Source organism: Polypterus senegalus, chromosome 5 (assembly GCF_016835505.1).
Source record: "Polypterus senegalus isolate Bchr_013 chromosome 5, ASM1683550v1, whole genome shotgun sequence".
NCBI lineage: Eukaryota > Metazoa > Chordata > Cladistia > Polypteriformes > Polypteridae > Polypterus > Polypterus senegalus.
The window spans coordinates 127,669,423-127,680,845 of record NC_053158.1 but is presented as its reverse complement, the minus strand read 5'-3'; positions in this window follow the sequence as shown (position 1 = coordinate 127,680,845).

The following is an 11,423-nucleotide window of genomic DNA, read 5'->3' as shown; positions in this document are numbered from 1 at the left end:
CGTGGATTTACGCCAAGTGTAGGTTTTATTCATCGCGATTTGAACGTGGAAAAGTTCTTACGCAACGTTTCTGTGCGTACGCACCGTTTATACATGAGGCCCCAGGTCTGGATTTAAAATACAATTAAAGCACCAACCATTATAATTTTATGACTGCTCATATTGGGAATTCATGTGAATAAATTTTGGATTATATCTCTATCATCCATATTACAAATGGTACTTATTCATTAAAATGACTTTAGGCTTAAATAAAGTATTTAGCAACATAACATAGTGCCATTCAGGGTCAGATAATATATCTGATGCTACAAATGAGATTGCTTTGTGTATTAAGATTCTCACACCTTTGGTTTTCTTTGTTTAGCTGGAGTGAATAATTTGGCCAATCTAATTGAAACTGTTTTGTATTTATCAAGTGACTCTCCTGTAAAAATACTATCTCAGCATTCGGCCTGTTACATAGGAAAAAACATTTTTTTCTCTTCACATCATGGTTTAGACCTTTGACATTCTAGTCTACAAAGTTCAAAGTTCCTGAAAAACAGAAACAACAGAGTGGCAAGGAGATGCTGTGCTAGCACTGTCTTCTGTGTTTCCTGTATGGACAATGTCTCCAGCCATGACCCGGTTGGCGGCATTCATACCACAGCCACCCCTTTCCTTGTGCCTGTGCACCACTGGTTTGAAAATAGGATGGAGTGTCCTGTTTTGCTCCACGCCAAGGTGAGGTCGGCTTATCCCTCCACCTGCGCGGAGAGAAGCCTCCAGGCACATGTGACTGCACAGACTCACATCCTGCAGTGTCAGGAGACTTGTCCTTTTCTTTACTTGTCCCCTTTTTTCCTGGGGTGTGGCAACAATGTGGATCTCCCTATGTGATGAACAGAGTCCCAGCACTAGCTCCAACCCTATTGCTTTTTGGGTATCAATCAATGCTTTTTCTGGAGGTGGGGTTATGGTGGTAAGGGGGCACCTGGATGACGGGGCCAATTAACTGATCCATCTTCAGCAGTCCCCAATTGTCCTCCCCAGCATCAGCATTTTCCTTGGGGCACTCCCGACAGCAGATGCTACTCCCAAGCAATTGGCCATCACAGCTTTATCTTGTGTCATGCTCTGTACTACTCAATTCCCCTAAGTACACTGCGGGGTCAATTTGCGCAGAGTTCTTTTTCTGTGTGGTACCAGTGTCACTTACCTGCACCACTGTGTCTAGCCTGGAAGGAAGTTCACTTCCCAGTTGCCACAGATACAAATACACCTTCTCCAACAGCACCATTGCGGTATTCTCCAGTTCCATGATCATTGTCTTCAGACCAACAATGATTTGCAATAAAGAACGTATGGGTTGAAGGACCCTCTTCAGCTCCCGTACATCAAAATTATTAGTAAAATCAGCTGGACTCCACATGCATAATGTGCACCACTCTGTCACCCACCATCCCTCCTTAACTTTTCCAGAGGCAGCAAATTCGTCCTCACCTCCCCCATCCCTAAAGAAAAGCAGGCAACTAGCAATCTGAGGTCCAGACAGTTGGTGGAACCTTGCAGACTCCAGTCCTCTGCTGCACTTTTGAAGCAGTGCAGCTTGTCCTTATTCAGGAACAGGGCAGCAGTATCCTTTTGACTTGAATAGTCTAAGCCAGGGTCAGTGTGGTCTTCCTAGGGGGAGGCATTCTGTGGTCGACTGGTTTCCAGGTCTGTGCCATCCAGGAGGTATGCAGCCACAAAAGAAGAAAAACATTCCCAGGGTTTTTCAACAAAGCCTCTGGTGCATACTTCCTGCAAGGTTTCTTCCGGCAGCACGCAATGCCCCTAGTTGCCATTCTTTTCCCCTGTGTTGGCACCCCTATCTTTAGTGCCGCCTTCCCGGTTGTCTTCTTGCCCATATTGGATAGGACAGGACTTCAGTGAGTCTTGTGTGGTTCTTGGGCTTGCTATAGCGCATGCTGTCATGCTACTGTGTGTGTGTGCAGTTGTGCTGTGTGTGTTGGGAATGGCTACAAGAAAATAAAATTTAATAAGGGTCTCTTGCCAACCAAAAGCCATGAAGTCCATTCTGGGATGCCACTTGTGGACATGATGGGGCACGTCACTCCCCAAACACCTAACACAACAGACACAGAGCCCACAAGTTCAGCACAGTACACGTTTAATGCAGTGGGGAACCCCTTTTCCCTTGCTCCCCGCAACACAGCACAGTACAGTACAAAGCATCAAGCAGAATAAATATACAGTCCTTTCTTCTCTTCACTCTTTTTTTCCACCTCCACTCCTCCCTCAAGCTTCGTCCACTTCCTCCCAACTCTGGGTTTCCGAATGGAGTGAGGGGACCTCTTTTATAAAACACCTGTTTTATAAAAAAACACAGTCTCCCTCCGGCAACACTTCTGGGTGTGGAGTTAGCTCTACAGAGGAGGACTCAGTTGGTCTCCATGTGCTCCCTGGCATTGTTGAGCTTCCATGTTCCAGCCCTGTGGCACTGTAGCAAGCCAGGGAGGCTGCCATAGCTTCTGGGTCACAAGGGGGGCAACCGCCCTGGCCAAACAGATGACCACGGGAAAGAGACAAAGAGATTTTAACCCATAAGGACCCGTGGCCACCGCCAAGGGGCACCTCAAGCCTCATAGGACCTGGAGAACCGTCACTTCCGCCACACCAGGAAGTGCTGCCGGAAGATCGTCACCAGCCACCTGGAGCACATCTGAGCAGGAATAAAAGGAGCCGCCTCCTTACAGTCTGGGAGCTAGAGTTGGGAGAGGGAGCTGGCTCAAGACTGTGATAAGAAGGTTTATTGGGGAAATTTATTGCTGAGTGCATTGTGTGGTGTTTTGCTTTATTATTGTGGTGAATAAACGTGTGACTTTTTATAAAGATGTGGTCTCCGACTGGTGGTGTCCAGGCAAGTCTCACTATAAGTCTCACAATATATATATATTATACACACAAAGGTTATGCTCATGTAAATTCATGCATATGCCTATAAACATACAAGCCCCCATGTATGCTTGTATTACCTCTATTGTCTCTTTTACTTACTTAATGGTTACCTAAATATACTTATATTTAACAAAATAAAATTAAATATAGTAGCTGAAAAAGTGACCAAAAAGAACTTATTTTAAATATAGATGTGGTTGCAAGAGCATTCTTCTTTGCATTGCCAAGACATGATATAACTCACGTTCAAATTTTAAAGTAATTAGGATCAGTTTTTTTTAGCTATTTTTCTACTTATTTGGAAAAATTAAACATATAGATTCAACTATTACTTTCCATTTAGCTGGAAACAAATAGGCTGTTTTTATATCTGATTTCAGCATTGTGTAAGCACTGTTTGATGCTGTAGAATGCAGCTTGTATTACAGCTATTGAAGGAGAGAAATCTTGAAAATTTGAATATTGCTGTTTTCAAATATAACTTTTTCTTTCATCTGAGATTCAATATCAAATTTTCTTTATCCTGTAGTTTGTCAAATCCGACAATCAGGCATTCGATCCATGTATGTGATAAACAACTGACAGTTCATTGTCAGATTTAAAGTCTTCTATTATTTTGGAAAATAATTCAGCTTTGAAGCCCTTTGACTATGATGTTTATCCTTCTGCATCTATCTTCAAACACTGCTAATTTATCACAAAGCACTTTACATTCAAATTCCACAGCAGTTGCTTTTTTGTCTGCAGCTGATATCAATTGTTATACAGTACATCCCCAAAATTTGTGGTGGTTACGTTCCTAGAGCACCTGTGAATTGTGAAAAAATGTGAATTTTGGATGTGGTTAAAAAAAATGCCTATTTTTATAGTTTAAACCCTAAATATGCTCCTAAAACACCTTAATTTAATTTCAAACTCAGCTTAATACATTACCTAAAAAAAAAGAATGTAAAGGTAAACCTGCATACTGTACAGTACTGTACTGATATGTCACCCACAGTGCTAGAATGTAAAATACAGATGCTCCTGCTATATGTACTATAATTCATGCAAGCATGTTTTCATTTCCAGAAGCCTTAGAAGGTGCAGGGCGTTTCGGTGGCATCTTGGGGCTTTAACCCTTAAACTGCCACATACTTGGGGGTTAGTGCATCCCTGGACGCCAAATACTTTTTTGCTGCACTTTAAGTAAACGTCACAACTCACAAAGAAAAAGTGTAAGTTTAATGGAACACATTTTTTTCATGCAAAGTTCATCACAATTACTGCAATACTAATCATTTCACACATTGCTAACGAATTGTAAAAACTATTTAAACAACTACTGGAACAATATGTACAAAGTGAAACTGACGCCATGGATGAAACTCAGTAAATAACCGAGCCAACTGCGCTTGAACTGGCTGCACTCAAGCACACAGAGGTAAGCGCTGAAGCTGGCAGGCTAGTCTAGTACAGCGGCTCAATCCCAGGGACAGTGAGGCTGCAGTGCTAGAGGGCATCATGCTTGGGCCACAGAATTGCACAGAAACATAGGAGATTGTAGAGACAGAAACTTTATTCAAACAAACATGTCTCTTTCAGAAGTAAAAATGAGCTCAGTATGCAGTTAGTTCTCGATTAAAGAATACATAAACATCATAGAGGAATACAACGGGAGCGGGACCCCCAACAGGAGCAGAGGACGTCTGGGGGAGGAGACAGAAACAAAGCAATCAGCCAAAAAGGACAGGTGCTGTTCATGCTTTTAAGTATGCATAGCGTCGCGACAGAGCAGCCGCAAGTAAGCCCAGCAAGTAAGGAAGCAATGTGAAAGTAGTCTATCAGTGTTTTTTAAGAAGGTTTTATTGAGAAGCGTCTATGACTTCTAGGGGTGCGTTCAGCCCTCCTGCTCAGAAGGGGCTGGCAGTGGTCATAAGCTGGCTGCTCAACAAATGTACAGCACTGACTGATCAGCTCCTGCGTGCTCACAAATGGCACTGGGAAACAACTAATGTATAGCTGGTTGTGGCGGTTTAAGGGTTAAGAGGAACAAAACGGAAAACACAAGAACACTCAGCTGGGGATGCATCACAGTCAATCAGCAGCAAAGAGAAAGCAGTCTGGTGCCAGTAAGATTCACACCGCCAACCCACACGTACTCACAAACAGAGACAAAAACAAAGCAAACTGGTAATCAAACAGCAAATAAAGAATGTAATTAAAACAAATGAAATAAATGAAAACGATACCACCCCTCTTCCCCTTATGGCGATTACACATTAAATACAACAAAGCACAAACAAAAAACACATTAAATCATAAAAAACGTTCATGAAAAATGGCAACGGATGAAATGTAATGATGAAAATAGATAGTCCAGAGATCCGCACATTGAATGGGAATGTAAAGATAGTCCTACTGCTAGTTCCTGGAATGGTGAAGACAGGTTCAGGAGCGCTCCTTTCTTTGCAGGATGGCCATGAATCCACTTACAGTCCTCACGTACACAGGCAGACGGCAGACAATCCAAACACACGAAATGATCCAGGACAAAATGAATAAGTACAGGTAACCCAACAGAAGGCAGACAGACAGGAACTTGTAACACAAATTCCAAAATTTTTTTTTTTGCTTTTGGTCACCAGCACCCTTCTTAAAAGCCGCGCTGACATCCTTTGACCCCAACAACCCCAGCATGCTTAGCAGAAGACCAATCAGAGCCACTACAGGGACTGCTGGGAGTTGCAGTTTCAAATTCTATTGGCTACTTTCACTATCTCAAGCCACAGTTTCCTCTACAGTTGCTTCCTGTTCTCTCTGCAGTGCAGTATTGCCATGATAAATGCCATAAAAATTGCAGTGGATATTTGCGGTTTCCGCTAACAATTATTAGATAGGTTCTAAGGAAAAATCTGCGAATGACTGAGGCTGCAAACTCTGAAACGCGACTTTGCGGGGGTCTACTGTACTTCTTTAATGTGAGTTGTTAATGGTTCCTTAACTTCTTCCAAGTGGTACAAAGTACTCTGATCTTATTCTAAACTTTTCTCACATGTTCCTGTATTTTTCCATTAACTGTTGCTAGATTTTCTTTTCGCTTTACATCAAAGTTATCACTTAAACGTACAACTGATCTTTTACTGTACATCTTAGTTCAGCTTGTCTATTCTGCTGTGTCTTCCTGGTAAATTAATTTTTTCCTTAATATTATTTACATTTTCACGCCGAGTATGGTAATCAATACCTTCAACTCTGACAACACAACTTCACTTCCACCTTGCCAATGATTCACATAGGGTGTTGGTAGTGGCCCTGCCCAGTTCAGATATGCCACTGGAAAGTGGCAAATTTTCATTGCCCACCTCACTCCCCATTTAATTCCTACATTTGCTGTTGATCAGAACAGATACTGCATCACAATATCTTGGGTGATCCATGCCATCGCCGGTCCCTTCCAGCTCAGTCTGTGGCAAGATATCTCCAAATAAATAAATACAGCTAAATAACACTGCTGATAGTGGGACATCACCACATTAGAACATTACAGTAAGTTCTAACTTATGTTTCCTTGCAGGATTCTCATGCAGTGCAGTGGGATGAGGTGGAAGGGTGTCAGGTCTGTATGGGTTTTGTTTTTTTTTTTGTGCAGATTTGACAGTTTTGGGCTGGTTCTTTGAAAGTGTCCAGTGACTTGGTGGGATGGCTACTTAACACTGCACTTCTCTTTTTATTCCCCTTTACTATATTTTATTTTTAATCATCTTCTATATCATATCTTGTATAATGCTAATTTAACAATTGCTCCTTGGAATGTTCAAGGTCTTGGTTCAAACGTGAAAAGGGCTGCTGTTTTGTATTTTCCTCAGCAAAAAAAGTCCAATATTTCTGTTACAGAAACCAAGCTGATGGGGTGTGATATGGCCAACTTGTAAAGCAGGTATTTCAAAGTATTGGCCTTGGCGTCTGCTGCATCTGGTGTGGCTACTCTGGCATGCCATAATCTGCAGGTTAAAATTTTGGACTCTGGTTATGATGAATTTGGTAGATTATGCTACACGCTAACAGAATTAGGGTGAGTTTCTGCTCTCTGTATGGTCTCATGGCATGCAAGTCAAACTTATTTCCATATATAACAAATCAAATTTAACAGTGTAAGGTCTTTTAAAATGTTTTAGGAATTGATGCAAATGCAAACATGAATCCCCTTCTTGATAGGATCTCTAGTCATTCTTTCTTATCATGTGCCTATACCCATTCCCTACACAAACTTACTTCTAACTTGAACCTAATTTCACCTGCTGAATCCTTCTCCTGAAATGTTCTGTTATTTCCCTCCATGTTTTAAACACAGTCCAGGCTGATTTATATTCTTATTTCTCAGTCACTTGCCATTGCTATCACTGACATGAGCATGGATGTGGTCTCCTTGTCAGACCATTGCTGCATTATCTCTTGTGCGCATCTGCCTTAACTCTTCAAGCGTGCAGCAAGATGGCACTTAAATAAGACTCTGTTAAGGTATTCCAATTTTTTTTAATAAACTGTCCTTTATGTTGGACAACTTTTAAACTATTACCTCTAACTCTGTCAATGACCCCACTTATGTCTGGTTGGCCATTAAAGGTGCCATAAGGGATTTCCCTATTAGTTCCTCTGCTGGTGTAGTATGAGCATGCCTTCAAAAGATTCACGATTTAGAAATGCAGCTATCTACTCTTAACAAACAACTCCTCTCTGTTTTAGGTCTGGACCACAAATCATTGACTTCCATAACAAGATGCAAGCTAAATTCTCTGCTGCTGCAAAAAGTAGAGTTTAAGATCCACTACAGCTATACCATATATTACATTTCAAGGGCCAAACACCTAAGTTATGTCATTGCCAGGCATCTGTGTCCATCTCTGCCATTAAAAATAATTCTGGCATCATCACCCCTGGCCCATTATAAATTAGTAAATCCTCCGATTTATTCCATGAAAATTCCTGTTCCTCCTCAGATGAAATATATTCCTTCCTTTCTTAACAGTTTACCCCTTCCCAGATTAAAAGGCTGGAGGCTAATAGTCTTGACTCTTCCACTATCAAGGCAGTCCTGCAAGATGCTATGAACTCAAGGAAAACTGGCAGAGCGCCTGGCACAGATGAGTTGTGACCTGAGGTTCTACAGGGTGACACAGAAAAACAGGAACTTTTGAAATGCGTAGTGAAGCCATGTACAGTTGGCAGCACTGTGGAACAGAGACCTTGAGCTGTAAACAATCTCGCCATTTAGTAATTTAGTCATCAATTGCAAGGCAATCAATGGCAGCTGTGTGAGAATTGTTTGGTAACTGTGTCATCTCAAGATTCAGTGACATTCCCTGGCCCTCAAGATCACCGGATTTGTCTGTTTGTGATTTTTTTCTTGTGGGGATAACTTAAGAGTAGGGTCTACACGACTCGGCCAAAGACACTGAATGGATTAAAACAAAGAATTCATGACAAAATACGTGGTATCCCAGCTGAGATGTTGCAGCGATCAATGGGGAACCTCAACAGCAGATTGGAAGAATGCATACGTACAGGAGGATGCCATCTACAGGACGTAATTTTCAGACATTGATAATTTGGATTACTGTCTCTTAAAAGGCAAGTTGTAATGGTTCAATTGCTGTCAATAAAATCTTTTTGTTGGATTTCTTCTATTTTTATTGGGTTTTTCAAAAGTTCCCATTTTCTGTGTCACCCTGTATCTGTCTTTTGGTGCTCAGCAGGCAGTTGTCTATGTCAGAGTTTTATTTTATTCCAATTCTTGTCAAAATAGAATAAGTTTACTTTAAAATGTTGAGTTTTGTATTTCAATAAAAATGTAATCACAAAAACAATTAAAAAACCCACCTGAAAAAAGTGTTGCATGGTGCTTTAGCAACAACAAAAAATTTTTTAATTCAGGAACAAACACTGTATGGGAGCCCCTTGTACCCCAGGCAGAGTCAACTTTACCCCTGCTCCTGCTCAAGACAATGAAGACAACATAATCTGGGAGTTTTGGCAGCACAAACCTTTCCCAAGTCCAGCTTGCTCCTGATTTCTTGTGCATTCATTACCACTCATACTTGTTTCGATCTTCCATGATCCACCACCATACCTGCTGTTAGTGGTTATGTACTTAGTGGAGACTCGATTATGCACCACCTGAGCTTCCATTCACCTAATTGCATAACTCTTATGTCTTGTTTTATTAGTGCAAGAGTTCAAGATCTGGAAAGAACAGTCCTGACTGTCTTCGAGAAGCAAAGAACAGAACTGTTGAGGCAATACTATTACAAGCTGGTTATACTGACAGATGGAAGATTGACAATTCTGAAGATGAACTTCACAACCTTTATTCAAATCATGAAGGAAAGAATCTTGGCTGTGAGAATCATAATTTCCAGACTGCTAGCCATTCTGAGACAATCTGATGAAACCTACAGCTGACTTTTAGCCTCAAAACACTTTGTCAAGAGCTTTCTGAGAGTTGGAAGACACAGTGTTTATTGAGATGTGAAGGCCTGAATCCAAACAGATTTGGAGCTGAAGTCCTCAGTTCTTTTCTTTATTTCAAATGTAATTTGTTATTGATGATTGCTTAGCTTTATGCCTAATATATTTTGTAAACCTGTGTTAGGATATAATAATTTTGCAGTAAGTTGGCCTATAGATGTGTATTATATTTGAACTAAAATAACTGATCATAGTTTATCTAAAATATTCAGACAAACTGGTAATAATGCAAATAACCTAATTGCTATCTCAAGCTGCCCTAAAACATTGATGCAGCTGTGCTCTTTTCCCAAGACCCTCAATATGGCTTTACTTAACATTAGAGTGTTAACCAGTAAGTCATTTTACAATAATCATCTTATCACTGACTTTAAAATAGACACTGGATGAAACATGGTTTAGAATTGACAGTGCTGCAGTTTTAAATGAAGGAGCATCTCAAAATTACAAATTTGTTTACTCTTTTCATCAAGGTTAGAGAGGCTGTGGTTTGGCAAGTATTATCTTGAGCCATTTAAACTGTATAAACTCTAAGATTTCAGCTTTGGTACTTTGATGTCTTTTGTGTATCCTGACCTCCAAAGTATAATTTGTGTCTTTTATTAATGTAGTATCTAAAAAAACCCCACTTATTTATGATAGGTTCCTAATAGTAGGTGATTTCAGCTTTTCTGTTTGTAATCAGTGTGACCCCAAAGCAAGATAAGCTATTAACTTGCTGAATTCTTTTGATCTTAGTCAGTATATCTGCAACCATACACATAACAGAGGACACATGCTGGATTTAGTAATTACAAAAGGATTAAAAACCGACATGAGGCAGGTGAAGGATATGTGTATTTCTGACCATTTCTGCAATTTATTTGACATAGAAATTATTGGTGACAGCAAATAAAGAGCAGTATATTAAGCATGTTATTTTGATGGCACTGGAGCTGACATAGTAGCCAAGAAAAAACTAAGAAGTCCTGCAGCACCAAAATAGCAAGACTCAGAGTGTATAATCTTAAGAGAAAATGCCTCAAAGCTAAGCATAAATGGGCGAAAGCTAAATTAATAGTTTACTATGACATACAGCAGCCACCTATATCTGAACACAAAAAATGTGTCCATCTAGAGAGGCAGCCTTACTTTTTCTAAAACTACAAATGATAATGCAGTAAATCCAAGAGTTTTATTTTCAACTGTTTGAGCATTTTTTAAACCCAGCTCAGTCAACAGAAAGCCTCCTAAAAACTTTAAGCAAATCATAAAAAGCTTTGGCACAATTTTTTCAATACAAAATAAACTATTAGATATAATACTTCCCTCCAAAGTTAACCCTGTTCAACCACATCATGTTCACTTAAGCAAATTAAATTCATTCACTAAACTAGGTTGACCTGCAAATTTTAGTATAATTACACAACTAAAAACTTGTATTTGTGGCCTTGACCCAGTCCCTATAGCTTTTTCAAAGCAGTTTCTAATGTGCCAGTTTAATAAAAGCAACACAGTTATTTTTATTGTATTTTTTGTCAGATGTCCCAAAAAGACAATTCAGTGTATCACAGGACTAGTGTTGTAGCGCATGTATGATATTACCTGTGTTTTTCATTTGGCAGACAGATGTTTAAAACCATTTTCAAACAGAGTGACATAACAGGACAGGAACTGATTAGACAAAGTGGTCACCATCTAAAGTATCTATCTATCTTCCACCAGTAGTAAGTCAGGAATTATTGAGTGGCACATGAGGTAGCACAAAAAAGTCAGAAGCAGCAAGTACAAGTGCAGGCAGGCAGAAAGAAAGAAAAGTTGCCTCAGTTTCAGCTACATGTTGAGATGCACCTCCAGAGATTGAATTTTTTTTGTGGGATGTCTTACCACTTACAAATTACACTTGGATTAACATATGGTGCCATAAAGTTGGGGGCAAAGACATATTTTTCCTTGATTTACCCCTCTGCACCACAGTTTAAAATTACAATTCA